Source organism: Herpailurus yagouaroundi, unplaced genomic scaffold (genome assembly GCF_014898765.1).
Source record: "Herpailurus yagouaroundi ecotype Mexico unplaced genomic scaffold, PumYag 206, whole genome shotgun sequence".
NCBI classification, from domain to species: Eukaryota; Metazoa; Chordata; class Mammalia; order Carnivora; family Felidae; genus Herpailurus; species Herpailurus yagouaroundi.
Window position 1 is genome coordinate 8,047,242 of NW_024412437.1, and position 27,594 is coordinate 8,074,835.

At 53.2% G+C, this 27,594-nt stretch overlaps 1 long non-coding RNA gene across 3 annotated transcripts in view; it reads right to left on the reverse strand.

Annotated features, from left to right (window-relative positions):
• LOC121015363 (uncharacterized) overlaps nucleotides 1-27,594 on the reverse strand; it is a 337,292-nt gene that overhangs the window by 170,052 nt on the left and 139,646 nt on the right. For 2 of the 3 annotated variants that reach the window (XR_005783797.1, XR_005783796.1), the window contains exon 2: nucleotides 22,908-22,976. This is a non-coding gene — a long non-coding RNA (uncharacterized LOC121015363). Of the gene's footprint in view, nucleotides 1-3,760; nucleotides 4,914-22,907; nucleotides 22,977-27,594 lie in introns of those variants that run through there. The other variant, XR_005783795.1, reaches the window with a different exon arrangement.

Here is a 27,594-nt window from a genome sequence, read left to right on the forward strand (position 1 = left end):
AAAAAAAAAAAAAAAAAAAAACCAAAACAAAAAAAAAAACCCACCCTTTGACAGAACTCGATAACCCAAAGTACATGGTGATCGGTGCCGGACGGCATACAAAAGCCAAAAGGCAGGTCCCAGGACGGGTCAACTTAAGACTTAATATTTGCTTTTCACTAAGCAAACTAATAAATCCCCTCCAGTTGTAGCCACACAGAGCGCCCAGTTTTTATTTATTGGTCAAAACTGCAGGCAGGTCTCCCCCCTGCTCCTTGTCACCCGGGCAAATAGTAGTTCCCCCTTCCCCGTGCCTGCCATCAGTCTGTATGTCTATTTATCTTCTGCCTCAACAAACTCAAGTTTAGTGCAACTGACAACCAGTGCAAACAGCTTTGAAGTATTCTTTGGTAATGGACTTCCCAGGACAGCCCTGGTTTTTGGCTTGTGCAGCCGAGGATCAAGGGAGAGGAGCTACTTGGCAGAGGAAAGGCAGGCATCAGCTGGGTCAGAGGAGGCTTCGAACTTGACACATGGGAGGGACCCGAGAGGATCACCAACTTCCTTCTCCCATTTGGTGGAGGAGAAAACTGAGACCCACAGAAACGGATCTAACGCTGAAGGACGAGGGTACAGACGTAGCCTGGGCAAAGAAGGTCTCACTCTGAAGCAGAGGTAGGGGGAACCAGCCCTGCTTTCCACCAGCCTGGCATGAAGGGTCTTGTCCAAGGTCAAGGGCCATTCCCAAGGTCAATGTGATGCCCTTTAAAGCGTATTCCCGAGCAGAGGGCCTTACTTCACGATTAGAAGCTCCTATCTCTCCATCACCACCAGGGTTTCCCTTTGTAGATGATCAAAAGTCCCTGTGGGTCAAGATTCAGTGCCACGGGAAAAATTTCACAGGGAAGCCTGAACAAAATCTTGGGGCTGGGGTGCTAATTTGAGGTTCTGTTCATAATGAGTTGCAGCAAGATGAATTGGTTCAGGATGTGGATGAAATGGCTTTACACTGTACCTTGGGCAACATCTGATTTACTCTTCTCATATTGAGCCAAAAAACCCCAGCAAATCTTCAAGTCATGGACTCTATTAAATAGGACGGCCTGTGGATGTCAGAGACAGAAGAGGCTTTGGGGATCACATGGCCCGACCCCTCCATTTTACAGGGAAGGATTGAAGGTGAGGGGTTCTCGGAGATGAAAACTCAGGTTTCCTGGTCTCCCCACTCTGTGGTTTTTATCAGCAGAAGACACGCGAGATCCAGAAGTGAGAGACTGATGTGCGTCAGGGAGAGGGCAAGAAGCATCTGCCTCGAAATCTCATTAAGAACCTGACATTCAGGGTCTCTTGACAGTCTATGAATTGCTCTTCAAAATCCTACCACTTCTCCACCAAGCTGAATACCACCCACCCCTCTCTCACCATTCTCTCCCACTCTGCCAAAATGGCTGCCTCCCCCAGGCCTGGACGGTCCCTCGTCTGATGTTGGAAAGGGGATTCCTGCCTACAGGCCACTTTGAGCTCTGGGGTTCTGTGTTTCTATGTGAATGAGAAGATAAGGAGAGAGAGAAAGAGGAGATTGTTGCCTTTGGCACAACAGCGAGACTTCTGGAACCAAAGACTGTACGTGGGACATAAATGAAGGAAATGTCTGAAATGAGTTCGTCTTTTTAAAAAGAAAAACAGTGCCCAAGGAGCTGGGCTAGCGTTCCTTCAAGGGCGGTGAAGGCGGAGAGAGTCTGAACAAGGGCAAAGACTCAGGTGCACGGGGGAATCTCAATTTTTACACAGGAGTAATGAGAGACTGGTTCCTAGACTTTTGCGTGCTCATTCTACCTCAGTAGGCGAAGACCTCCCTGTGGCCACAGCGTGCCAGAGGCGCAGGATTAGCCGAAGGCTCGTGTTCCAGTACCGCAGACACTCGTGCCCATCTTTCAACAGCAAAGATGGAGGCCTGATCCCTTGACAAGAAGCAACAACTTCAGAATGGCATGCAATCCCGAAAGCCTGGATCTGCCTAGCCTGAAAAGAACCTGTAATTTGCCTTCAGATTGTTCTTACTTGTCACGAACACCGAAAACTGGGCAGACACAACCTTCCCGTCCTCTACCGCCCACGACCACCACCAAGTTCCGCTCCTTTATCCCAGATAAAGTCAGTGTCTGGAAAGGTAAGAGTGAGCTGGGAGGTCCCATTCAACATGATCGGAGTTGAACTCAAAGGTTATCTGGGAGACTTTGGGGAGAAAGTACACACTTGGGTCCAACTTACATACCCTTGAGATTTCAAAGAATCCTAGAGTTCAAAGGAATTTCAGGAAGTCCTCCAGCCAACTCCTTTGCTCTCCAGACAATGCCATCCCGATCATTAAAAAAAAATTTTTTAACGTTTATGTATTTTGAGAGAGAGAGAGACAGAGTGTGAGTAAAGGAGGGGCAGAGAGAGAGGGAGACAGAATCCGAAGCAGGCTCCAGGCTCTGAGCCATCAGCACAGAGCCTGATGCAAGGCTTGAACCCACGAGCGAGATCGGGACTGGAACCGAAGTCGGACGTTCAACCGACTGAGCCACCCAGGTGCCCCATCCATCCCAATGATTATTAGCTCTTAGCCTCCATCTTGCAAAGATGCATAATTTTCTTCTTGGCTTATTCTATGTGGTATGTGCGTGTATCTCACAAGCATGTGCATGCACACGTCGTAGTCTGTTTTCTCCTGTTCCCGGTAGCTGTTTTTGTTTCCTACTGATTTGCTTTGTTCTTAATATGAAAGGTTAGGTTCATCTTTTTAAGTAGGACTGTATTGGAGAGGAATCCCTGATACTTTGAATGGCTGCCATATCCACTATCCACAGCACTTCTTCTGAAGCATGTGGTCTCGACTGGTTCATGACACCCAGGTTTTTGTTCAGTATCATGGAACCCTACCACCCTGGAAACACCAGGTTTGGTCAAGATTGGTGCTTGATCCAATGGCATCCATCTGTAGCCTACCCGGTGGTCAATGACGTGGTCAGACACAAGGGTTCCGAATGGCAGCTGGCCAGACTAATCGAGAGCATCGGCTCGCTACAGCAGGTAAAGCAGCAGCAAAGGCAGTGTCATCAAGTCACCCACTAGGGTGACGGTTATTCTGGTTTGCCCAGGGCTGTCCCAGGTTTATTGCTGAAAGTCGTGTGTCCCGGAAAACTGCTCAGCCCTGGGCAAACTGGAAGAGCTCCGAATGCGAGAAGCAGGAGCAGTGATTCCTGCGGCTGAACAGAAGGTCAAAATGACCATGGTGTCAGAGTTCTTGCTCTTCCTGGAAACTCTGTAGCGAATGGGTATCTTGAATGACTTTGGGCTTCTAGACAGGTCTTGCCGGGCAGCTGCTGGGTAGACTGTTTCCTGTCTACCTTACTTCCATTCCAATGCAACTTGGAATAAACCCTCATTCACGGAAGTGATGTAAGTGGATCTCTGTTCCTTGAAACCTGAAGGAATCTAACCAGGACGAGGAGTCTGTGTGCATGTCAAGGAAGGAAGGCAAAGCCCACAGACAAGCTTCACATTTCAACAGCATGAAATTTCCTCAAGAGGGTCCCCTCCCTCATTTTGTGGTGAATCTGAGATGCCAAGAAGGTCCCCGTTGTTCCCCTTAGAAGACACCAAAGTCACTAAACGGTCACAGAAACCCATCACCTACAACATAGAGAAGGTGGATATGTACAGCTTTAATTCTTTCTACAAAAACGAGCCATCCATTTTTTGGGGAAGCAGGACGTGCAGACATCGTTGGCTCTGCTTTCAGCCATGCGCACGGTGGTGACAGAATATTTGACTCGTGTTTCACGGGGCCCAACCTGCCGTCAGGAGTGTCATCGGCATTCTGGGGGACGAGGATCCTCAATAAACACACCAGCTCTGGCAGCCAGATTGTCTGTAAGGAAGCACCATGTTCTGGCATGGGTCCCAACTGCCACCTGCGAGGTGGGGGGGGGGCCCCCCGCCGGGGGGTCTTCATAGCGGGCGGTGCGTCTGCCTCAACGGAAGACAGGTGGGAAACAAGTATAACGGTATGTCAGTTATATGTCAAAAATACAGTTTAAAAAAGGTAGAAGGTAGCTGGGATGAACAAATCGTCTTTTTCACTCTTCCAGACATACACCTGCGTGTGATCCGAATGAAAGAAGCTGGACACGGAGGACGCCAGCCGTCCTGAGCCAGCTCCCCTGCAGGAGCCCCTCCGGTGTCCCTGACACTGGAGAGCCCTGAAGAACTTCAGCACTCACCTGCCTCGCTCTGGAACCCCAGGGGGCCAGATCCCAAATAAGGGAGAGGACGTACTATTCCAATGTTGCTCACAGAGCAACGCAAACACCGGCCGCTTTAGAAGGAACAGGAACGAAAATTAAAATCCCATTTGACCTAAGTGTAGTTAACTATTCACTCTGTATCCGGCTGGAAGATAATGGAGCAAACAAGAATGACTGCGTCCAAAGGCACAGCAGACGGGGGAGCCGGGGGGCAAGACAAAGGGTGCGGTAGAAAGCCCTGTGGTTCCCGGGGATTGGGGCGCGGAGCGGGGGGCGGAGTCTTAAGACCAGGCGACGGTACAGGGAACGTCTCCCACAAGAAGGAAGGACGAGGTCTGTGACGATGGTGTCTCGCCAGCTATTATGCAGGTCACGTCCGGCTCACGCAGGTCCAGACACAGACTCCTCCTCAGTGCACGAGTCTTTACTTTCTCCTCCAATGTCCTCTCCAATCTAGAACGTTCTTCATTCTCCAGAAGAGGAAGTCTTAATCAGATCCAGAGCTCTTGCCTCTTAGGAGATGGTCCCATCTTAGCCGGGTCCTTCCCGGGGATCCTGGCGGCACACGCCAGCCCCGCCCGGCTTCCTGGCGGGACGTGTGGGCAAGGAAGAGCAGCCCTTGGCCGCCCCTCCTTTCCAGGCCTGTGGACCGAAACACAGCATCAGAGTTAGAGTCTGGCTTCCGCTCTTTCAGCAGTGAGCTTGACTTTCCTGTCTTTAGTCCACAATGTTCTAGCCGGTGAACAGAACCTCCAGCGCTAACCGCGCTATGTGAGCTAAGACAGAAAAAAAAGAAAGGCGTATTTATACCACTCAAGGAACTCCTACGCGGAATTATCACGGGGAACCCTCCACACAGACCTCACCGCGATACCCACAGCTGACTTAAAAAAACAAACCAAAACACACCGAATACAGCCAGCCCAGAGCAAGTAGAAAATTCTCTTTTTCAGCATTTCACTATGAAGTCTGTGAGACATGGTGCAAGAAGCATGGGGGTGTTAGGTCACCCACTTTATAGCTGGGAAAACTGAGGCGCAGAGGGTGCCGGTGTTCTCAGTACAGGATGACAAGGGCCTGGTCCCTATCCCAATGTTCACCTCAGCTGAGACTTCTGTCTATTCTCACAAATCCCTTGACAACTAATGAGGAAATGATCCAGGGCAGATGGGGCTCCTTAGAGGAAAAGGAAAGACACAGCTTAACACATTGTCTTTCCTAATGCTGAGTGCAGATGAACGAAGACGGGTTTGGGCTCTGCATACCTCTGTCACTTCCCGCCACCCCCTGTGGCTCCCTTTTCGGAGAAATATAGCTAGTGCCACCAAATGCCCCCGGGGGACTTCCCCATTTTAAAATTGACGAGGCCCAGCAAGGCAAGCCAGGGGCCTACTCACAGGCACAGATAGCCCAGGCCTCCCTCACGACAGCAGCAATCACCGTCAACTCACATGGAACAACTTGGACAACTGCAAATCCATGCAAATCCGTACGGGGAACCCAAGTCCCAGACCGGGCCAGCTGAAGCACACAGGCAAACCGGCCCTCGCAGGCCTCGGGAGAGAGGGGACACGGATCAAGCGCGAGGGACGCACGCTGGGGGTTCCGGGGGCCAACAGGCCCCCTTCCGCCCCTCTGAGGACCTACGGACGTCACAGCTTAGCCCCGTGCACCTCACGAAGGCGTGTTCTCCTTCTTGCGGGCTTTGGCTACACCCCAGGCAGTGATGTGTGCAGCTGCCGTGATCCCCAGAGACAAGGTGCTAACTGTCAGAGACGGGAGGAGGTCCCCGCGGGCTGGGAGGCACTGAGCAGAGGACTCAGAGGACGTTGCTCTGCAGGAGAACCGCAAAGGGCGAGTGTGCGTGTGAGAGCCACCCACCCGCAGAAAGCCAGCCAATGTGCCTACGCAGAGGTGCTCTGGCACTCCAGGAGGCTCTCTGATTGGCGGCCAAGAGGAAACCGTAAGTCTCACCCAGGTGTGGCCTGGGATCTCCAGACACTCTTTCATTTGGACCCGAAAACACCCTCGAACGGCCCCAAGGTTGTGCTAACTTTTCTCTGGTCTCCTTCCCCCTCCCGGGCGGCGGCCCTCTGCACAGGCTCACGGAGGGCCAGGAGGAGCCTTTTCCCCAGGGAGACGCACACAGCTAGCAAATTAATTGGCAACAGCGGGTGAATCACACTGGGACTTCCTTCTTGTTGCCGGGCAACCTCATGCACTTGGCAGAGGGACATTAAACACAGAGGGGAATGTTGGGAGGCATTTGCAAAATAAAATAAAGAGTAAAACATACAACACCCCAGACTCATCCCAGCAGGCGGACCCAGCCAAGGCGGGCGGGGGGGGGGGGGGGGGGGGTGGGGGGGGGGGGGGCGATGAGGGGATCACTGCAGGGAAGGAAAGTAAGGTTAGGGAAGACCCAGCCCCACAGAGAAGCACACCCCCGTCCTCCCTCCCCACGTAACTCTGCTCCGGGTAGTAGCATTTGTATTTGGCCAAAGACACGCCTCCGTTAGCCTAGAGAAAGGCAACAAACAGGGGGCTCAGGGATTAGCAGGCAGCTAGAGATTTGAGAGATTACCCACAAACCAGACGGTTTTGCGAAGCTTGCTACGCGACAACTGTATCTCCTGTTTATGCTTCTTCAGCGTGCATCACGCCCAGGTGAAGTCGCGCGGCCACGTCCAGGGCAGGGTCCCCTTCCCCCAATCCTTTCTCCACGTGAATGTTTTCGTGCCCGTTGCCAAGGCCGCTGGGAGCTGATCAGACAAACCTCCGACACACCGTGTTGCCCTTCAGAACCAGTCTCTGGCCTTTTTGAAAACTCCCGGGACAGAAGTTAAATGTATGGAGAGTCTGTGTGGGGAACAGCTGATGGAGGAAAAACTGGAGCCAAGGAAGGAAGAATGGGAGGATGGGGGCAAGAGCAAGATAGCCCCTGTGGTTGGCGGAATATCAGCCCCCAAAGACACCCATGTCCCAATCTGGGCAACCTGTGAATGTTCCCCTCTGTGGCAGAAGAGATCTGACATACAGAGGTGATTCTGGAAGACGCGGGTAGGCCCCACGTGTCACCACAGGTGTCCTTATAAGAGGGAGGCAGGGGAATGAGACATGAAAATGAAAGCAGGAGCCTGCAGTGATTCAGGAAGGACTCAGAACACAGAGGCCTTCAGAAGCTAGAAAAGGCTAGGAAATGGATTCTTCCCTAGCCCTTCCAGAACAAACCAGGCCTGTGGGTACTTTGAGGTTAGCCCGGTGAAGTGGGCCTCCAGAATGTACGAGAATACATTTGTGTTGCTTCAAGCCACTGCGCTTGTGGTAACTTTACAGCAGCCGCAGGAAACTAATGTTGTCGATCGGGCCTACCATGCCTCTGTGTCCCGGTGGATCCAGAGAAGAGGGTATTGCGTTAGGGACACAGGTGACAACGGAATGCAGCTTGTCAGAAGGGATGGGGTCCCAAATTTGGCTCAGAATCGTCTACCAGACACCCTGCAGGCTCAGAAGGGAAAGGTCAGGCCTCTGAGAGCAACTGAGGCAAGAAGCAGTCCGGGATTTAAGCAGGCTCTCAAATTATACCGTTTGTGACTGTCACTCGGGCTGGTGGCTTAATCTCTGAAAGCCTCAGTTCCGTCAACTGAAAAACAGCTGTAGCCTTTCTCTAGATTTCTGTTATGTGGGAGAGAATGCTCTTCTGTCTTAGTAAGTCATCGCCAATTTAGAGTTTTCTAGTAACCACGATGGAGGCGATATTGTCACAGATCTAGAAAAACAGGATTCAGAGTCAGTCAAGAGTAGTGACTCTCCAAGTGTAACCTTGGACCGGCAGCTTCAGCAAGCACCCGGGTAACTTGTTACAAATGCAAATTCTCAGGCCCTGCCCCAGACTTACTGAATCAAAACCACAGGGGGCTGTTCTGTAGCTTGTAAGATGGTTAGCAGCACCCTTGGCCTCTACCCACTAGATGCCAACAGCACCCTCTTCCCCGTGTGGCCATCAAAACTGTCTTGGGCATGGTAAGAAAGGGAAGGGGGGGGGGGGGGTCATCAAAATCTCTCCCAGTTGAGAAAGGCTGCCTCTCAGGGGTGGTTCATTCTTGACCTTGGCTGCACACTAGAATCACCTGGGATGCTTTTCAGTATTCCAGTGGCTGGACCTTGGCCCCAACCTGGAGAAATCAGAATCTACTAGGGCAGGATCAGGCGGTAGTTAAAGCTCTCTGGGTGATCCCAGTGTGCGGCCAATGCCGAGAAGCACTGCACGTTGCAGAAGGCCAGTGGGCCCGGAGGAGACACCTCTCCGAGCTGGGGAAGGGGACACACCTGAATCCTGACTATGGGAAGCACACAAGAAGCTACAATAAGCACGGCTTGCTGTGGACCTGGGAACCGGTATCCTAGTCGCCAGATGGGGGTGACTAGATGGGGTGGAATAGAAATTCTTTCCCATCAGAACTGGGTGGACACCTTTCAGTGTCTCCCATGAATAACCACACAAAGCCTCAGTTTCCTCCCCTAATAAACAGCACACAATGAACCAGCTCCCACGAGCTAGAAACATGAGCTCATTCAACAAAAAGAACTGTCTTAATAAAGACAGTGGCGGGGCGCCTGGGTGGCTCAGTCGGTTAAGTGGCCGACTTCAGCTCAGGTCACGATCTCACACTCCGTGAGTTCGAGCCCCGCGTCGGGCTCTGTGCTGACAGCTCAGAGCCTGGAGCCTGTTTCAGATTCTGTGTCTCCCTCTCTCTGACCCTCCCCCATTCATGCTCTGTCTCTCTCTGTCTCAAAAATAAATAAACGTTAAAAAAAAAATAAAGACAGTGGGATGGCAGTGGGGCCTATTTAGAAACGGGGAGCATTAATTCTCCTTCCAATCGGGTAAACTCCCCAGGCACTGAAACCACAATCCTCCCACAAGGATGCCCCCGGAGCAAGGAGAGATTTCCCATCTATTTAACGGAACCCTGAAAATCAGCTTGGCCGGGGCTCCACACTGGGTTGGAGCAGAAAGGAAGGAAAGAATTAAATGAGAAACCAGCAATGAAGAAAGGCAGGGCCGAACAGGTTGATGCTCTGGCTCCTCGGAAAGAAAGATGAAGTCATGTGTAAATGGTCTGTCCTGCTGGGACTTTCTTTTTCCTCCATTATTTCACTCCCTGCCTACCCTGCTGAAATGCTGAGCCAAGCTCTTCCTTGTTTCCCTTGGCCCAAACCATTAAGTCCAGGATGTCACTAGGGGAAGTGGGGAGGGGGGGAGAAAAAAGGAGGAAGAAGAGGAAGAGGAGGAGGTGAAGAGCAGAGGAGACAGAGAGAGAGAGAGAGAGAGAGAGAGAGAGAGAGAGAGGGGGAGGGAGTGGGGCAAAAGAGGAGTGCAGGGCAAGAGAGCAACTCACAGGGCTCTGACCTTAGGCATCCCTTCACGGAGGCACCAGGATGAGTGGGCCTTTCTGTCCCCTGCCTACGTCAGCCCCCCAGTGGCTAGCCTAGATGGAAAGATGAAGAGGTCACAGAAAAAGCCCCCCTCCCCACCTAGCGAGGCTCTCAGAAGCTAAGGTTCAACGGGATGGAGGCTACCGGCACGTTCCCATTCTTTCCCAGAGGACCTGATTTCTGTCCTGACCACGTAATGCAGCTGATTCGGAACAAAGTAGAAGAAATCCAGCCGCTCTCTACCAGTGGTGCCGAAGAGGCGAAGGACTCGGGTCCCTTTTCTGCTCCGAGGGCCTCTTAACAAGTTCCTGTGCTACCAATTAGCCCAAAGCATATAGGACTTTGCTGCTGACACCGGCCATTCCCAAGGCTCCCCCATTCCTTTCCCTACACTACTGGCCTTCTCCAGAGTCAAAATGTGTCTCCCGCTTGACGAAACTCCTGGTTCCCTCCAGCCTGTAAACCTCGTGTGCAAATGTCCTGACTCTTCCAAATGTGTTAAAAAATAAACTTTAAAAAGCTTCCAGATGTTCTGTTTGTATGGGGGTGTTTCTCTGCTCCTGTCTCCGGAGGCCAGTGCACGACGCCCAGGGGCACCACCGCCTGGGGGTAGCGGGGGAAATGCCCCTCCCCCAGGGCCACACTCGACCAATTCATGCACCAACCCTCCCCCTGCAGAGATGCGACCGTGCGCTTCCTCTTTGTTCTTCCACCCTTATGGGTGAGACATATACCCCTGAAGTTTGCTCCCTGTAGTGCAGAGACCTCCAAAAGATTCCAAAAGAGCGAGCCTGAGATCCCAAATAACATGCCTTCGGGCTCTGTCTCCTCAGAGCACCCTCAAAATCCTTACACCAACTGCCTCCGAGGCAGACTCAAGTACAAAATGACACAGAGCGTCCCTTACACATGTAAGATGTGAAATCCCCACCTGCAGGGACATCCGAGAAGCTGGACCAGCTGGAATAAGGGGACGGTGCTCACGGCTGGCCAAGGCCCCTTGGGGCTGGTGGCCTCTGATCTATACAAAGGTAATTGCCAACGGGCAGCCTTGTGCACACACAGCCCCACACGCACTCTTCCCAGCACACACACCTGAGGGCTCGGGATTCTTTGCACAAGGTGACGCCTGCACCCTTTGATGTTCGCCGGATGTGTTCCCATTGGGTGAAAACCAGACCTCAATAAAACTGGGCATTATCGAGAGACTGGTGGTTTGTGATTGCACCAGCCTGTTATCTCGGCTGCCCTGGGTGGGGCTGCTTTGCGGTTCTCCGTGGAAAAGCATTAACTTCTAGGTGGATCAAAGACCCTTCTGAACCAGCCGACTTGGATCCCTTGTGTATCCGAGGGAGACTGTTCCTGAAGATGGACTTTAAAGATAATACGGACCCCAGTCCCACACTCCCTCTGCCCTCTCCTTATCATGCAGCACGTCCCTCAGGGGCCACCCAATGGCCAATCACAAGGCCCTTCTCTTCTCTTTCTTCAGATGGCCCATTAACAGTAGCTAATAGGGGACTGGGCCAGAGAGGGTCCGGCTTTGCTGCAATCATGAGGACCAAGGGGACAGAGGGACACCTATGTGGAGATCTTGCAGGAGCTCCTCTGTCCTCTGTGAATCATGCCAGGGATGGGGTTCCACAGGAGGGCGCGTGCTACCCTCTCTCCTCAGGAGGGATAAATGGATAGGTCCCCTCGCTTGGTCCCTAAAGTCTCTTATTGGACTCTACTGTCTACCCAAATGTTTGAGGGCCCATAGCCAGCCTGCAGTGAGGACACTGTGGGACCTGTGGCTTGTCTGGATCTAGAACACCAAGGACTGTCAACCACATGGGAGAGAAAAGAGCCCGTGCACTCAAGGACCCATGCTGGCGGGCTTCGAGGGCCCTGAATGTTCCTCAGCACCTCACAGGTCAGTCACCGGTCAGCTGGAGGCATCCGTCAGCAACCACGTTTTCCTTCTCGGTGCTCAGAGGACCCTTAGTGTCTGACCCTGAAGAGGCACATGAACGAGTGAATGAATGTATGAATGACCGAACAAGTGAATCACCAGAAACAGAGGCTAGTTACCCGACAAGTGCGGGAGGGACGTGAGGCATGGACAGTCACTCCTACCGACAGGAAAAGACGTCAGGCAGCACATGTCACTGAGGACACCTCAGCTTGTTGAAATGGAGTCAAGGCGAGGTTCGAGTCCCGGATCTTGGGCCAGTTACCTCAGTTCTCTCCAACCCAGGTGTTAAACGGGAATAAGAGAAGGATCCATGTTGTGAGGACGGAGTGAAAGACTAACGGCTCAACAAGTGAATCTGTCCCTGTGATTGTATCTATCTCGATCTCTACTAAAAAATTCAGAAGGAGGGACTGTAAGTCACTGCCTCGATTATCTTCCCGGTGTAGACCAGACCTAAGAGGTGTATAAAAACTCCAGACCCACCCTTGGTACTCTTTTTGTTAAACCAATAAAGCTGTCTGTAGCATTTAGATTAACCGTTACCTCGACGCCTTCCATGCTCCCTCCAGCACCCCTAAAGCGTGTGGCAACATGTGCCGCCGTACAGGGAGCAGGTGACAAGGGCCCCTCCTCCTGGAGCCGTCCCCCCACGCCCCCCCCCCCCAAGAAGAGGATGGCCCAGCCACTGACAGGACAGGACAGGACAGGACAGGGCTGCGACCTGGATTCCAACCCAGTTGACGTAAATCAGGCCTCTAGGTTTGACGCTGTTTAACCTGGAAGCACATGGACAGAAGGAAGGATGGACAGACGGACGTCCTCTGCCCACCTCCAGCTCCTGGGTCCTGCCCTTGCTTCTCTCCTCCTCCTAATTTGGAGTCCCTGACTCCTCCTCAAACCCTTGGCCGCGTGTTCTACCACCCCCCCCCCCCCCCCCCCCCCATTAGAGACACTACAGCCCAAAGAGCCAGTTTAGGCCAACCCAACAGAAAGGGGCCTCTGGGGACTCTGAATGGTCTGCCCGGCCCAGCCCCAGCCCCGCCTGCACGGCATGTGGCACGGATGCCAAGGTGACAGGGTGGTGGGGGGTGGGGGAGCAGGGCCTCGGCACCCTCCCGTCACTGCGGGGCCAGGCTGTTAACCAAGGCTGCAGCTGGGCTCTCAGAGGCCGGGGGAGGTCAGGCAGCAAGTTCACAGGACAGGCCACCCACACGGCACATCAGGACCGCTGGACTGTCCCCGGGGCCAGCGCGGCTCTGGCCCTTGGCCCTGACTCGGAACACTCCACCATATGGCCTCCCTCAGGGAGGATGAGAGGGAGGAAAAGAATAAACGGGGGATGGGCAAGAAGGAGCCACACCTCCCCCTGGGCGCCAGGGACCCTTCCCGGGCTTGGGGGAGCGGAGGCTGGAACTGTCCCCAGCAGCAGGTCCCAGAAAAGCAAGCGAGTGTCACAAAATGAACTCTGACAGCAGCAACGATGCCCGCGATGAGATGGGGTCTTCCTCTCTGTGCTCTGCAGCCCCCAGATGGGTTCCCAGGGTTGGATCTGAACCTCAAACACCCTGGACCTTGGGCTACTTCACACTTTGCCTATTAAAGACCCAAACTGGATTTTCATGTTTACAGAGACAACTTTGACCAAAAGTGTAGGCAGTGGAACAAAACAGGAAGATCTCTCTCTCTCTCTCTCTCTCTCTCTCTCTCTCTCTCGTTCTCCCTCCCTTCTAAAACTCTAAAAGTATGGGGTGGGGGGAGGGGGACAGGAGGGGGAGGCAAACAAAATTTTGGCCACTTTGGTACCTCTGGGCACCCTGGGGCCCGCCTGTGCTCTGTTGAAAGCTCTTCTCCCTTTCTTGGGTCCTGCAGACACCGGTCGGTGGGTCACCGGTTGGGCAGGGATGGGGGGAGAGGGGAACTGGGTGAGGCTCTGGGAAAAGGGAAGAAAGAGGTGAAGAACAGATTCTCTGGCAGAGCTGCGGAGGAAAGAGCCTGAATGCCTCATCTGGGCGGAAGGCAACCTTCCCAAGGTTCCTCGGCATGCTGGGACTTGCTGGAGACCAGAGCCCCGGCTGGCAGAATGAGGGTGGACAGCGGAACCAGAATTCAAAGGGGCAGCCGGAGGAGGGGGGCCCCACGGGGGAAGAGGGGGAGGTTTCAGTGAATCATATAAATTAGAGACAGAAAGGATGTCAGGCCACCTTCACTTCCTTCCTCTCCTAATGGGAATTATCTCATTAGCCCCGAGCTTCCCAGAGGCTGACTCTAAATGATTCCTGTAATGGGGATTTCAGTCCACAGCCTCCCTATCGGATTGGACTCCGAGGAGGGCTAAGAAGGGCTCTTAAAGGGACAGCAGCAAACCACGCCAGTCAATCTACTCGACACGGAGTGCCTTCTCCAAACACTTCACGCAGCATCAGTATGACCCTTGTGCCCTGTATTCCCACTTACAGGAATTTACTATGAGGAAGCAGTCATGGACATAGGGATAGGCTCTATAACAACATCCCCTTCCCCCAGAAGAATGAGAGTCACGTTCTAATCCCTGGAACCCATAAATGTTACCTTCTATGGCAAAAGGGACTTGGCGGGTGGGATTACGTCAAGGGTCTTGAAATGGAGAGATGATCCTGGATTATCCAGATGGGCCCTAAATGCCTTCACAAAGGTCCTTATCAGAGGGAGGCAGATGGAGATCTGACTACAGAGAGGAGAATGGACATTGACCATAGAGGTAGAGATTGGTGTGATGTGGCCACAAGCCAAGGAATGTGCCAGCCTCTTGCAGCCAGAAGCTGCAAGAGACCAGGAAGGACTCTTCCTTGGAGCCTCCAGAAGGAAGAGACCCTGTCCACAACCTGCTTTGAGCCCCATGAGACTCATAAGATTTCAGACTTCTGGCCGCCGAAACATAAGACAATACATTCGTGTTTTAAACCACCAAGTTCCTTCCTGGTGATTTGTTACAGCAGCCCCCGGAAAGTAGAATGGACATGAATCAAGTTCTTACCAGGATGTTCTTCAGAGCCCTTTGGCACAAAAGAAACCACCGCTGGAAACATCAAAGAAGGGTTCCAAAATAGCTATGCCACAGTCCTATGGCATACTATATGACCATAAAAACACCGTGATGCTATTCCTTAAAAAGAGAGCATTGATATAATCGAGTATGGATCCTGAGTATTTTCCTTGCCTTTTATAAAATTTTCTTTTTTTAAACCTTTTTAAAAGTTTATTTATTTATTTTGAGAGAGTGAGAGACAGAGAGAGCAGGGGAGGGGCAGAGAGAGAGGGAGAGAGAGAGAATCCCAAGCAAGCTCCGTGCCATCAGCACAGAGCCCGACGCGGGGTCGATCTCATGAACCACGAGATCACGACCTGAGCCGAAACCAAGAGTCGTATGCTTAACTGACTGAGCCACTCGGGCGCCGCCTTTTGTAACATTTTCTAATGGTAAGCATCTTATAACTACCTCTGGCATCACGTAAGTCACAATTTGGCAGAGAGAGTCAGAATCCAAGGTCGGTACCTTTCTGGGCTCTGAAGACCGTCTCCCTGCAGAATGGCTCCACTCCACACACACCTCAGCCTGGCATCACGGCCCTCCAGCTACGGACCCACGAGCCTGCAGACCCTCCTGACAGGTAGCCTGGTCCCCTGCACTCCTCACCTCAAGCCTGTTCCCCTAACCCATCACAGAGCGTGTTTACGTCTGCCTCACGTGCCATGCGGGGGGTGCCGTAACAAATGATCACGATCTGGTGGCATGAAACGACAGACACTTCTCTTCTCATAGTTGAGGAGGAGAGAAGTCCGAAATTAAGGTGTCGGCAAGGCTGGTTCCTTCCAGAGGCCGGGAGGTGGAACCCGTTCCAGGCGGGTCTCCCAGCTGCTGCTGGCTGTCGGCCGTCGGCGACCTGTGGATGCTTCACTCCAGTCTCTGTTTCCGTCTTGAGATCCCCTTCTTCTCGGCGTCTCTCTGTTCCCTCTCTCTCCTCTGAGGACTTGTCACTGGGTCCTTAACTAGTCACATCTGCAGAGACCCTATTTACAAACACAGTCACAATGTGAGGTTGTGGGTGGCCGTGGCTTCTGCAGGACGCTCGTGGATGCGCTGCAGACAGCCTTTTCTTTGGGTCTCGGCAACTCCGCGAGGCCTTCTTGGAGTCCTCCAGGTCCCAGACGTCAATCCCGCCTGGAAGGACCCAGAGGCAGACAGAGTCTCCTTAAATGAACGAACTTCCTGGCAGCTGGAGTTGCCGATGGCGGGCAGGGCAGCCTCGAGAGAGAGGTTCTGCACCACGCCAGCGTTCCCAGCAGAGAACACCCGCCTGGAAAGACTCAGAGGAGATCCTGGTCTGCAGAGGAGATCGATTTGGGTGGCCAGGGAGAGTACGGCTTTACAAGAGCCGAGGAGTTGTACCCAATCCACTTAGCACAGTGCTGGGCAAGGAAAAGGCACTCAATAGATGTTTACTGCCTCACCAGACAGGCCCCCTTAAATCTCAACACTCCTCCTTTCAATGAAAGTGTGGGACATTCTGGAGCAAATTAAACTAAGAATTAGACGATCTGTATATTCAACGACTATCTGTCGAGCACCTCCTTGATGAACCGCCCTATGAGATACCGATCGGACACCCCCGTGTGCCTGTCTCTTCCCTCATGGCAAGCCAGTGACATACCAGGGCAAATCACGTGGCCAGAGACACCTCAATCCGAACCTCAGTGATTATGTGGACTGAGAAAGAGACTTGGGACAACCAGAGTCGGTATAGGGGCAGGTGGTGGGTTCCTGGGGAAAGCCTAAGAGATAAGGTCCTGGGATCTGTATTTGCTCCTCCTTGGCCCACTGAGGAAGGGAGAGAAGGCAGAGAAGCATTTTCTGCAGCAGCAGCCCAGACTAAAAACACCTACCGGTGTGATTTATCAGCTGTGGGAGGCCCAAAAAGCTCTTAAGCCGCAGGTGGGTGCCCGTAAAGCCACCCTCCCAGGGGAGCCCAGACCTCAGGCCCTGCTTGACTGCTAATCACCATAAGAACCACAGTGCCTCGGCCCCGATCTGGGTGGCCCTTAACCACTCCCAAAGCCTGTCACGTGCTCGGTGATCTCAGCTGGCCTCACACAAACCCTGTCAAGTAAGCAGGACAGGTGTTGTTATTATTCCCACTTTACAGATGGGGAAACCGCCTGAGCGCTTCGAGGACTTGCTCAGGGCCACCCAGGGAGTACATGTCCCGGTCACCAGCCCAGTGCTCCTTCTGCAGCCCAGGCTCGCAAATGGCATCCCCACCACCTATGTTCTGCCCACGAGTACTTTGGGGTTTTACACAGGAGACCACAAAGATCAGATGATGGCACCTCCTTCTCTCGGTGCTGGGCTTCTTTTCTGGACCCTGGGGAGCGTGACTCCCTAAAACTCCCACCTCTTCCTGTTCAACCAACTTTCCTCCTCCTGCTTCACAGCAGGAGGTGGACCGGCAGAGGCAGGCATGACTCCTGTCCAGGCCGGGCCACCCTTGTGAGAGCGGCGAAGCACGCCTTTTGGGATCTGGGAGGAGAAGCAGCCCGTGTGTACCTCTCCGGGCACGGGGAAAGACCGAGGGCACGCAGAGCTGACCCGAGTGCCGGGCTCAGCTCTCGAGCTACAGCCTTGCCAACCTGCTCTGTAGAGGTCGTCAGAGCCGGGCCCTCCCTCGAGTTCACCAAGCTGTCTCAAGCGGCCCCAGGAAGTGGCTGGGTGACTTCAGAGAAGAGCAGAGCAAGAACAACACTACCCTCTTCTGGGGCCACAGGTCAGTAGGGCAGGAGTTAATGATCCTCTGGTCGGCCCTCCGTGGGAGGAGGCAGGGTTCCTTTCCCAGGGCCGCTGGAAAGACCAGCCCATACCGCCCCAAGGCATTCACGGCAGAGCTGATCGAGGTCCCAGAACCAGAACCCTTTGGGCAGCACCTGTAGGGCGGGGAGGGCAGGGCAGGGCAGGGCAGGGCCAGCCCTATCCACAGCCCACTCCTTCTGGAATTGCCGGGTTCAGGCTGGCTCCGTGGACTTAGCCTTCCAGCCAAGGTTGCCCCTTACCAAACCACTGCTTGGTCCCCTTCCTCATCCCGTGTGGGACTTTGTGTCCTCCTCAAGGCCCCTTGGGAGACCCTGCGCAACAAAGAGCTCCATGGGCTCTTCTGCCTTTGGGTTCAAGCTGGAGGGGAGCCGTAAGAAGGGAGTGGAAGGTGTGCAGGCTGTGAAAAAGCCCAGCCACCTCCAGCAATCCAGGCCAGCGTCCGGTTCCCATGACACTCTTACTGGCAGCGTTAATAACTAACCACGTCCCAGACAGGTGCTGGCGGCCTGGCCTTAGGAGTTCTTGCTCAGGGTTGACAGTGAGTCACTTCCCTTTTATAGTTTGCTAGCAGACTGAGTCACCCGGAGGCCGACCCTTTCACACAAGTTCTCACACCTGGGCCAAGTGGCATCTGTGCCTATACCTTCGACCACCTTTTCTCCGCATCAGCTGGGCCCTGTGAAGTGGACCCTCAAGGTCTAGGCCAAACAGTGTCCCCGTGCCCTAGCCTCTGCCCCTCCCCATCCCTCCCCACTCCCTCAGTAGGGACAAGGAGTCTGGAGAGATGTCTGAGAGAGGGGTACTTGACAGGTGGTCACCCAGGCCTGACAGTGGGTCAGGTGTCTGTCACCTTTGACCTTTACCCTAAAGAGCGCTCTCCTACCTGCCCACCCCTCCATTTGCACACAAGCATGACCAGAAGTGGAAAGTTCTAGATGATGAGCCAAAGGACAAAACTGTGAGGCCATAAGTTAGCTCCATCACCCTCAGGAAGGACAGAGGCTGTGGGTGGTAAACTGAGTCCCATGACTGTCAACATACTCTCTATGCCCTGCGTCAGGTGGGAGGCAGGACTGGCCTGGCAGGGCCACCTTTCTGTGTTTTCTGGAGATACACCAAATCAACCTCACCTGGGGGAAGGTGGACCCCTCTTCAGGTGCCCCTTCCTTCCCCACCCTTGCATGGTATTTCCTATAATTTTTTTTAATTAAAAAGAGAGGGGAAAAAATGAAAATTATGAAAATGAAAAAAACAGGAGGCAAAACAAACAAACAAACAAATAAACAAACAAACAAACCAAACACCTCACTGAAATAGTCTGGGGATTTACTTTTTTTTTTTTTTTTTCAACGTTTATTTATTTTTGGGACAGAGAGAGACAGAGCATGAACGGGGGAGGGGCAGAGAGAGAGGGAGACACAGAATCGGAAGCAGGCTCCAGGCTCTGAGCCGTCAGCCCAGAGCCCGACGCGGGGCTCGAACTCACGGGCCGCGAGATCGTGACCTGGCCGAAGTCGGACGCTTAACCGACTGCGCCACCCAGGCGCCCCATACTTTTTTTTTTTAATCCTCAGAAAGTCCCTCCCGCTACCTGGTTTCTAAAACAGACGATAAACACAGATGACATCAGATTGGACAGCACTGGGCGCCTCACCGCCAGGGGCTCCCGGCAGGTGTGAGACTGACAGGTTGAGAAAAGATGACACTCTTTCTATCATTAGAAGATGAAAACCAAGGGGGAAAGATGAGAGGAGAGGCTGAGTGCCGGGTGTGGTGGGAAATCTGACACCCCGCCAGCCGCTGGCCTTTTGGGTGAACTCCGCTCGTCTAGATGGGGCGACAGGGTGCTCCCTTGGGGCGGGCGGGCGTGTGTCCCCCACCTGTCAGGTGTCGGAGTGCAACTCACTCCGGGGCTCAGAGAGCGAGGCTGCCGTGCTCTTTGCGGCCCGGAGCCCCCCGGACTTCCCAGACTGAATTCTGAAATCGGCTCTGGCAGCTGTGCGGCTCAACCCCGTGCGGCGTGAGGGGCTCTGTCTGCCACACACGTCTCGCACATACTGTCCGAGGACGTGGCCGGCCAAGCTGCGTCCACAGCACGGAGGGTGCAGAGGCCAGGAGAGAGAGGCTCCACCCCGCCGTGGCTGGCTCAGGGACACCAAGTGAGTCATCAGGCCTGAGCAGTGACCATGATGTCCCAGGGTGAAAAGTGGGAGGCCCGGGGACGGAGCCCGCTGCACAGACGCGAGCCACGGTGACTCACATTTGGACCCCGAGGGGAAGTTCCATCCGCGAGTCCTCTGGACGGCTCCCGTCCCCCGGCTGAGGTCATCCCCACTGGCGCTCGGAACTGGGGCTGGTTTCGTTCTTTCTCCCAGAGCCCCGGCTTTTCACTCTCAATTACGGTTACGGCAGAAGTCCGCGTCCTAGCCACCTCTCTGTCCCCACCACACACGCGTGATGGTTGGACCTGAGGAAAGAGCAGTTCCTCCCTGGGTGTCAGGTTTTCAGGTCCCCACGGGAGCATTCTAAGAGACACGCTGTTTGAGGGGTGAGCTCTGGGGCACAACGAGCCTGCCCCAGCCGGGCGGTCACTCTGACCGCAGGACAGGAAAGACACACGGGGAGTGAGGACAGCCCCGTCACCGTCAGGCTCCCTCTGACGGCAGGAGGAAGAGGTGAGGAAGACACAGGTGCTGCAGGGCACCAGGCAGAGCCCCCTGAAGGGCGGCAGGGAGACCACAGGGATGGCCGGGATCAGCCTCTGGGGTGTCCCCTGAGGGCAGCCTGCTCCCTCTCCTGTCCTTCCACTACTGGACGGGAAAAATGGGGGCATCTGGCCTCTCTCCTCCCAGAATTCTTCCCCCATTCCTTCTGTTTCCTCTTTCCCTTTGAGCCGAGCCCGCAGCCTACCGGTCTGATGCCCGATGGCTTCACAGGCAGGGAGGAGACGAGACTGACCCTCACAGGGAGCCACCACCCCAGGGCAAGAGGCTAGCCTAAACGGGGCAATCACAGCTCCTGAGAAATGGCCTCGGAGCTTCTCAGCTCATCCCCACCTTAAATGTCATCCCGTTGTCACACGTATGTGATTGGGCGGGACAGGGATAGGCACCCCGATAGCCCGGCCGATCGTGCCGTCACCCCTCAGCTGCTCTGCTCCTCTCCGTTTCCACACATGTGGCTCCCAGTTTCCTCAGTGGGAAAGGCTGATGCCCCCCAGGCTCTCGCTGGCCAGGGCCTCCTTCAAACCCCACCGGTGCCCCTGTCCTCAAAGACACCAGGTGGGCGGGGGCCTCGGTCTCAACGCCCCTCTTCCCTCTGTAGAAGCTCTTCCCAAAGTGTTCACGTGGCCAGCTCCTTCAAGCCTGTGCTCAGAGGTCCCCTCCTCAGTGAGGAGCCCTGCCTTATTCAACACTGCAACCCGCCCTCCCCTCCCCTGCCCGCACACTCGGCCTGCCTTTCCTGCCTACATCTCTGTTGTTTTGCAGAGCCCAGCACCTTCCCAGGTACTAGGTGATTAACATATTTACTATTTTGCTGTTTAGCATCCACCCTCCCCACACTCTCGGCCAGTTCTGTGGCAGCAGGATGGCGTCCTCTGCCTTGAGTGCCCCGGCACGGCCCGGGCACCCAGTAACGCTCCGTTAGATGAATGCACGAGCGAATGAAGGAAAGAATGAGGAACTCGCTGCCGTTCCCAAGGGCATGGAGGGCTGTGTATCTCAGGGAACGAACTGCTATTCAGGCTGAGGTCACCTGGGGAGGGAGGGGGGAGGGCGGGCTAAGGCAGAGGGAGCTGTTTTCACAAAGGCAGTGCCCACAGTTGGCCTGGAAATCCCCTCGGAGTCACTCATTAACACCCCGCCCCCCACTCACGCTCCCCTGCCAGTCACCCGAACTGTAGACGGCGGCCACACTGACTTCCCCGACTGACTCCTTCTCAGGCCCCCCCTCCCTCCCCACTGCCATCTGAGCACCCGGTGTGTGCAGAAGACATGCAGGGAGGGAGGGATGAGATGGAAGAAACACCCACACCCAACAGAAAATAAGCTCCCACTCTGCCCCCCACCCCCAGCTGTGAAGGCACCAGTGGGGGAGGTAGGCAAAGGTGAGATGAGGTTCCAGTGCCCTGGGCCCCCATGGTTACGGGGTTCTGAGGAGGTGAGCACATAGATGGCAACATGGCGGGCGGGGCAGGGGGGTGCGCTGGGGGGTGGCGTGGAAACATTCCAGTCTTGGAGGTAGGATACGAAGCACATAAGTTTGGCTAAAAGGATCCGGATTTGAGTGGGGAGTCGTAGCAATAAGATTAAGTATCCAGTGAGGTCTGGTTGCTCAGATAACAACTAGAGAAGCATGACAGGGTTGTTTTTCTGTTTTATCTTTTTTTTTTTTTTTTTTTTCAATCAGAAAGTAGCCATGATGAATACTGGGTTTAAGAAAGCAGGTTAGAGAAAGCACAGGTAGGATTATGTGCGGAAAGAAAGACTGGAAATCTAAAGGTTGGCGCCCCCAGTGAGTATCCCGGTGTGTGCAACCAAAGTCAAGATCAGCAGGGTGGCTGGGAGAACGGAGGGGAAGGATCAACTCCGAAAATCACTGGGGAGCAATGGTCAGGATTCAGGGTTCTAGGGGATGGGGGAGTTAACGCGGTTGGATATCTTCCTTCTACGTGATCCATAAGGAATAAGATAAATAAGGAAGGGAACAGACAGGGCACTTATTATGATCTGGACTTTCATTTTTATTTTTGTACTGTCTCATTTAGTTCGTGACCTCCCCTGACGACAAGGTATTAGCATCGCCATCTCATAGGTGACAGGCTTACCAATTCACCCCAGATCATATCCGGAGCTAAAGAGGGAAAACCCCCACTGACATTAAGTGTGTGCCTTAATACAGCCCAGGCACTATGCCAAGCACTTAACTCTGTATCCTCTCATTTCATGACCCAACATAGCAGGGATTTCCTTGCATCGTCCCCATTTAACAGCGGCGAAAACTGAGGTCTAGGGAAGTGAAGGCCATCGGCCTATAGTCACAAAGGGAGGAAGTGATGGAAGGCAACCCTGGGCGACTGACCGTTCCTCTGTCTCCTCACCTGCAGGCTGGGTAGAACACGCTGACCTGCTAGGGTTGTGACAGGTGGGAACAAGTTCGCCCAGGTAGAAGCTGTGAGAACACAGCCTGCCTGGAATTAATTGCAATGACCGTTAGTATTTATTAACCTGTGTCCCTGGACCTTCTCCGACAGCTAACTGCAAGGCTCCTGCCTGCCAATCACCCCTGTGGGCTGGCATGCAGGTACAGGTGCATTCGGGATGTCTGGGAAGAGGAACTTGGCTGTAGAAGGAACAAAACCCCCAAAGCAAGAAGGGGTTACCTTCTTGCAGCTCACCTTTGTGTCTTGCCCTTCTTTCTTGGTTCGGAGCACCTATGCAGGCCAGCCTCAAACCTCTGGTTTCACCTAGAAAAAGAAGGGAGAGTTACACCAGGAAATAAGACAATAAAACTCATCTTCAAGCTTAAAATGTAGAGGGAGTGGTCTCTGAATGCCAGACAGCCTGCCAAGGACATAGGAGTTTAATAGTTGTTTATTCTTTTTTTCCCCACTTATTTTAGAGGGAGAGCGAATGGGAGGGGGGGAAGGACACAGAGAGAGAGAGACAGACAGAGAGAATCTTAAGCAGGCTCCACGCTCTGCACAGAGCCCAACCCAGGGCTCACTCAACCCAGGGATGATGACCTGAGCCAAAATCCAGTCTGACCCTCAACTGACTGAGCCAGCCAGGCGCCCTGATTATTCTTTAATATAAAATAAAATTACATTCATTCTGAATAAAGGCAAAAATCCATTTCCTATGTCTGTCACAGACATGGCAAATGGAAGAATACTATCAAAGAAATACAGGCTATCATCTTAATAAACAACACCTACAATAAAATGAAACGAATATTACATTGGATAGCAATTTTTTTTCAAGTTAAATCTTACATTCACAGTGAATCTTTAGTAAAAAAAAAAATAATAAGAATAATAATCTCTTGCCACAGGCCTGAGTTGTTCTGGTTTTCAGGGTCCTTTTACTCAAAGACTCCTATGACACTACTGAATTGTGTATGTTCTGACTTTATGGTATGTCTGAATTCATCAGATGGGATAAATCGGGAGGACCATCTAGCTCTGTGCCTGCCCCCTACCATTGTTATTAGCTTCACTTTCATTTATTCCTTTACGTGCTTCTAGAGAGCAAGGCTATTCCATGCCATCCATATAATTCCTGAGCATAGTTGCTGCTGCTGCTGCTGCTGCTAAAATAGATATTTAATCTTTAAATCCAACCTCTGTTCAACCTGATTCAGACACCAGGAAGAGTAGTATTTCAAAAGGTGTTTAAGATAATAGCCCTATTCTAAGCTTCCTCATCATTAGGCTCAAAGAAATCACTCTAGACCCCCAGGTTGGCAAGTGAAAACAGGGAGAAGAAAGAAAAGGGGGAAAAATAATACCATCAGATTTGAAACAGAAAACTTGTAACCTTCACTCACAAGGGGAAGGATTGTTTGGGTGGTGTTTTGTTCTTTCGCTGGATGCACACATACATCATCTTGGGGCCCGGATCACTCCCGCGGTTTCTAGAGTTATGGAAGACAGGGTCCATGCTGGTACTCTGTGGCCAACCCCGTCCACCAATGCCCGCCAGCAGATCGGCATCCTCTGAGCCCCACAACTCCCTCCCCCAATCCTGGGGACACGCATCTGCCGAGCCAGCTTCTTCCACCATGCCCAAGAACTTATCCCAAGAGCAACCTCAAATGCAATGTAGGGCTCTTGAGTACAGGGCAAGGAACTCAACAATTTTAGCTCCGCTGAGCCATGCAATACTTGAGACATAACTAGATGACTCACCCATGCTAGAAAGTTCATCAAAAAGAAGCAAAGCAAACCACAACGTATCCTCCAATTTCAACTTGGGCACCAGAATGGATTCCCACTCCTGTTACTACTTTATGTAAGGGCACCCCCACGCCCAACCTGTGTTCAGTTCATTAGGTGGAAAGCATCCGATAACCCCATTCAAGTCAAAGGGCAGATGAGTGGAAATGCTCACCATTCCAGGGGACACCCTTCCAGTCTCACCCTTCCAGGGGACATAGGACATTTAACACAAGGAGGTCTAAGCTCACCCTGCCCCCATGACATTTCGATTTAGCCAATGTAGTAGCAGACTTTGGGGAGTGGGGGCCTTAAACCCTACAGAGGGAGAGGAATGGTTCTCCCAAACTAGGCTCCCAGACCAAGTTACTCACTGAAATCACTCCCCTTGGCAGCTGGAAAATCCTACTGCAGCCTGGGTCCCACTCCCAGCAGCTCTGGTCGGTATAAAGTAAGGTCTGAGCATTGGGTTAAGGAAAATGTTAAGTTCCCCCAGGAAAGTTTAACATGCATCAAAATGTAAGGATCAACTGGAGAATCCGTTAAAATTCAAATCAACAAGTCTGAGGTGGCAGCCTGAGATTCTGCCTTTCCAATACGCTCCTGGGCCGGCCCAATGCTGGTGGTCCCACAGAATGTGCTCAGTAGTCAGGGCTCAGCAGGGATGCCCTCAAACACCTTACGTCCCCTTCCGCAGAAACCTCGGGCAAACTGACCCCACCCTGCCCCACTCTCCCCGCCGCCTCTCCAGCAGGCCCCAAGACCTACCCAGCTGACTTGTGGAGTGCCAGATGGGCCACATCCCAAGAGACAGCTGTCCCTCTCCCCCTCCCCGCTTAATCCAGTTCTCAGCAATCCAAACGCTAGCCTGAAACACACTCTTAAGAAACACTGCGTTCAATGAAACAGTTTGTTTCTGCTCTGGGGGTTTTCCCCTTTGCTTTCTGTGTCAAGGTGCCTATCCAGGGCAGGCGGGAAGCCTGGGGGACCATGGATACAGCCTCTCCCTGCCCACGGCATACTGGCTCAGCACCTGCCACACGGAGCCCTTCTGTGGCCACACACCCACCTCCCAGCTGCCTATTCATCCTCGGTGCAGACTAGGGCAGGACAGGGAGTGAATGGTGTTCCCTCGAAGGTGGCCAATGGCAGCCGGCCACGCCCGGCACCAAACCTCTGAGCTTGCATCAGGTTACCCACAGCCTGCCCCAAAGGTCCCTCCCTTCCATCTGTACCCCCCACCCGGACCAGTTCCTTCCAGACATCTCCAGGGATACCTGAGCCAAACACCATCTAGTGGCTCTTGGCCCAACCACCTCGGCCCAAGATGGAAGGGGCGGATCCTCCCGGATACCTGCGACTGAGCCACTGAAGGCTCAGCAGGTGAGGCCACAAGAAGACAGGAGTCTGGAACATGTCCAGGCCACGCCAGCCCACGCTGGTCTCTCCTCTCCACCCACGCTGTCAGTCTCGCAGACAACAGAAGGCCACACGGTGCAGAAGACTAGGGGAGGGCAAGATCAAACACCAGCTTTTAACATTTTGTAAGCAACGGGTCCCTCTTCAGCCAAAACAAGGGTTGCAGTTTAGGAGAATTCTTGGACCTTCTGAATGGGTCCAGTATCAGAGGGGAGTGACTTCTACAAAACAGGCCAGGGAGTTGTCATCTGGCCAACCCCCCCGGGCCCCATTTCTAAGAAGGTACCTGAGGCCGATACTCACTGAGCACAGGATGCAGTGCCCAGGACCCCGATCCACGAAAATGTTCTAATTTCTTATAAAATTAGAAGCAATAAAATGAGTATAATTTTCATGCCTATATAACAGTGAATCCAGCCTGGATGATATTCACCCTTAAAATCACTGCAATCATAACATGTCATTTTTAGGGGTGCTTGGGTGGCTCAGTTGGTTGAGCGTCTGACTTCGGCTCAGGTCATGATCTTGCAATTTGTGGGTTCGAGCCCCGCATCTGGTTTTGCGCTGACAGCTGGAGGCTGGAGTCTGCTTTAGAATCTGTGTCTCCCTCTCTCTCCTGCCCCTCCACCACTCATGTGCTCGCTTTCTCTCTCTCTCTCTCTCTCTCTCTCTCTCTCTCAAAAATAAATAAGGGGCGCCTGGGTGGCTCGGTCGGTTAAGCATTCAGCTTCGGCTCAGGTCATGACCTCACGGTTCGGAGGTTCGAGCCCTGCCTCAGGCTTGTGTGCTGACAAGCTCAGAGCCTGGAGCCTGCGTCGGATTCTGTCTCCCTCTCTCTCTGTCCCTCTCCTACTCATGCTTGCGATCTCTCTCTGTCTCTTAAAAATAAACATTAATAAATAAATAAATAATAAATAAATAAACTTAAACAATTGTTTTTAACTAATAAAATGTCGTTTTGAACATTTTGGGGGGAGGGGTGGGGAAGGGGCTCACGAAGGCAAAAGGGCCTAAGGTCATGAGCAGCTCATCCAGCTCGGAGTCTGACTTCCTTCCAAACTCCAACCTTGCCACCCTTTACGCAGATCCTCTGTTGAATGCCCTTTCTCGGAGACCCCCACCCCAGCCCGGAGGCCTTCCCCCAAGTGCCTCCCAATGACCCTCCGCTGACTCTGTCCCAAGTCCTTCTGTTCCACGCAGGTGCGCTGGGCCTGCTTTGGACCAGGCAGACAAGCTCCCACCCCCGCTCTGTGGAAGCAGCTCAGCCTGGCAGACACAGAGGCATCTCTGAAATCCAAACACGCACTCAGCCCCCTGCAGCATAAACACTGAGCACACCTCACACCCAGGCCTATAAAAGATAATTACACAATCTGATCTGGCAAATTAGGGCCACAGAACGTCTAATTCGTACAATGAATTCAAGGGCTGTATCGGCAGGAAAAATTAACCTGGATCTTTATTGGGATTCGCCCCCAGGTCAGGATTAGGGTTTATTGGTCTTCTTTAATTTTCTGGCTGAGGATGGGTAGAAAGGCGACCTCTGCTGCCCACCCCCACGCCCCCACCCTCACCTCCCCACCCCATCCAGGTTTGGCTTTTAGACAAGCAAGCTGATCAGTGATCTTTCCCACAAATGAAGTCACTCTAGCTAATATCAAACAAAGCACAACTACAAGAGACAGACAGACAGATACAGAGATCGATCGATCAATAGATCGATCGATCG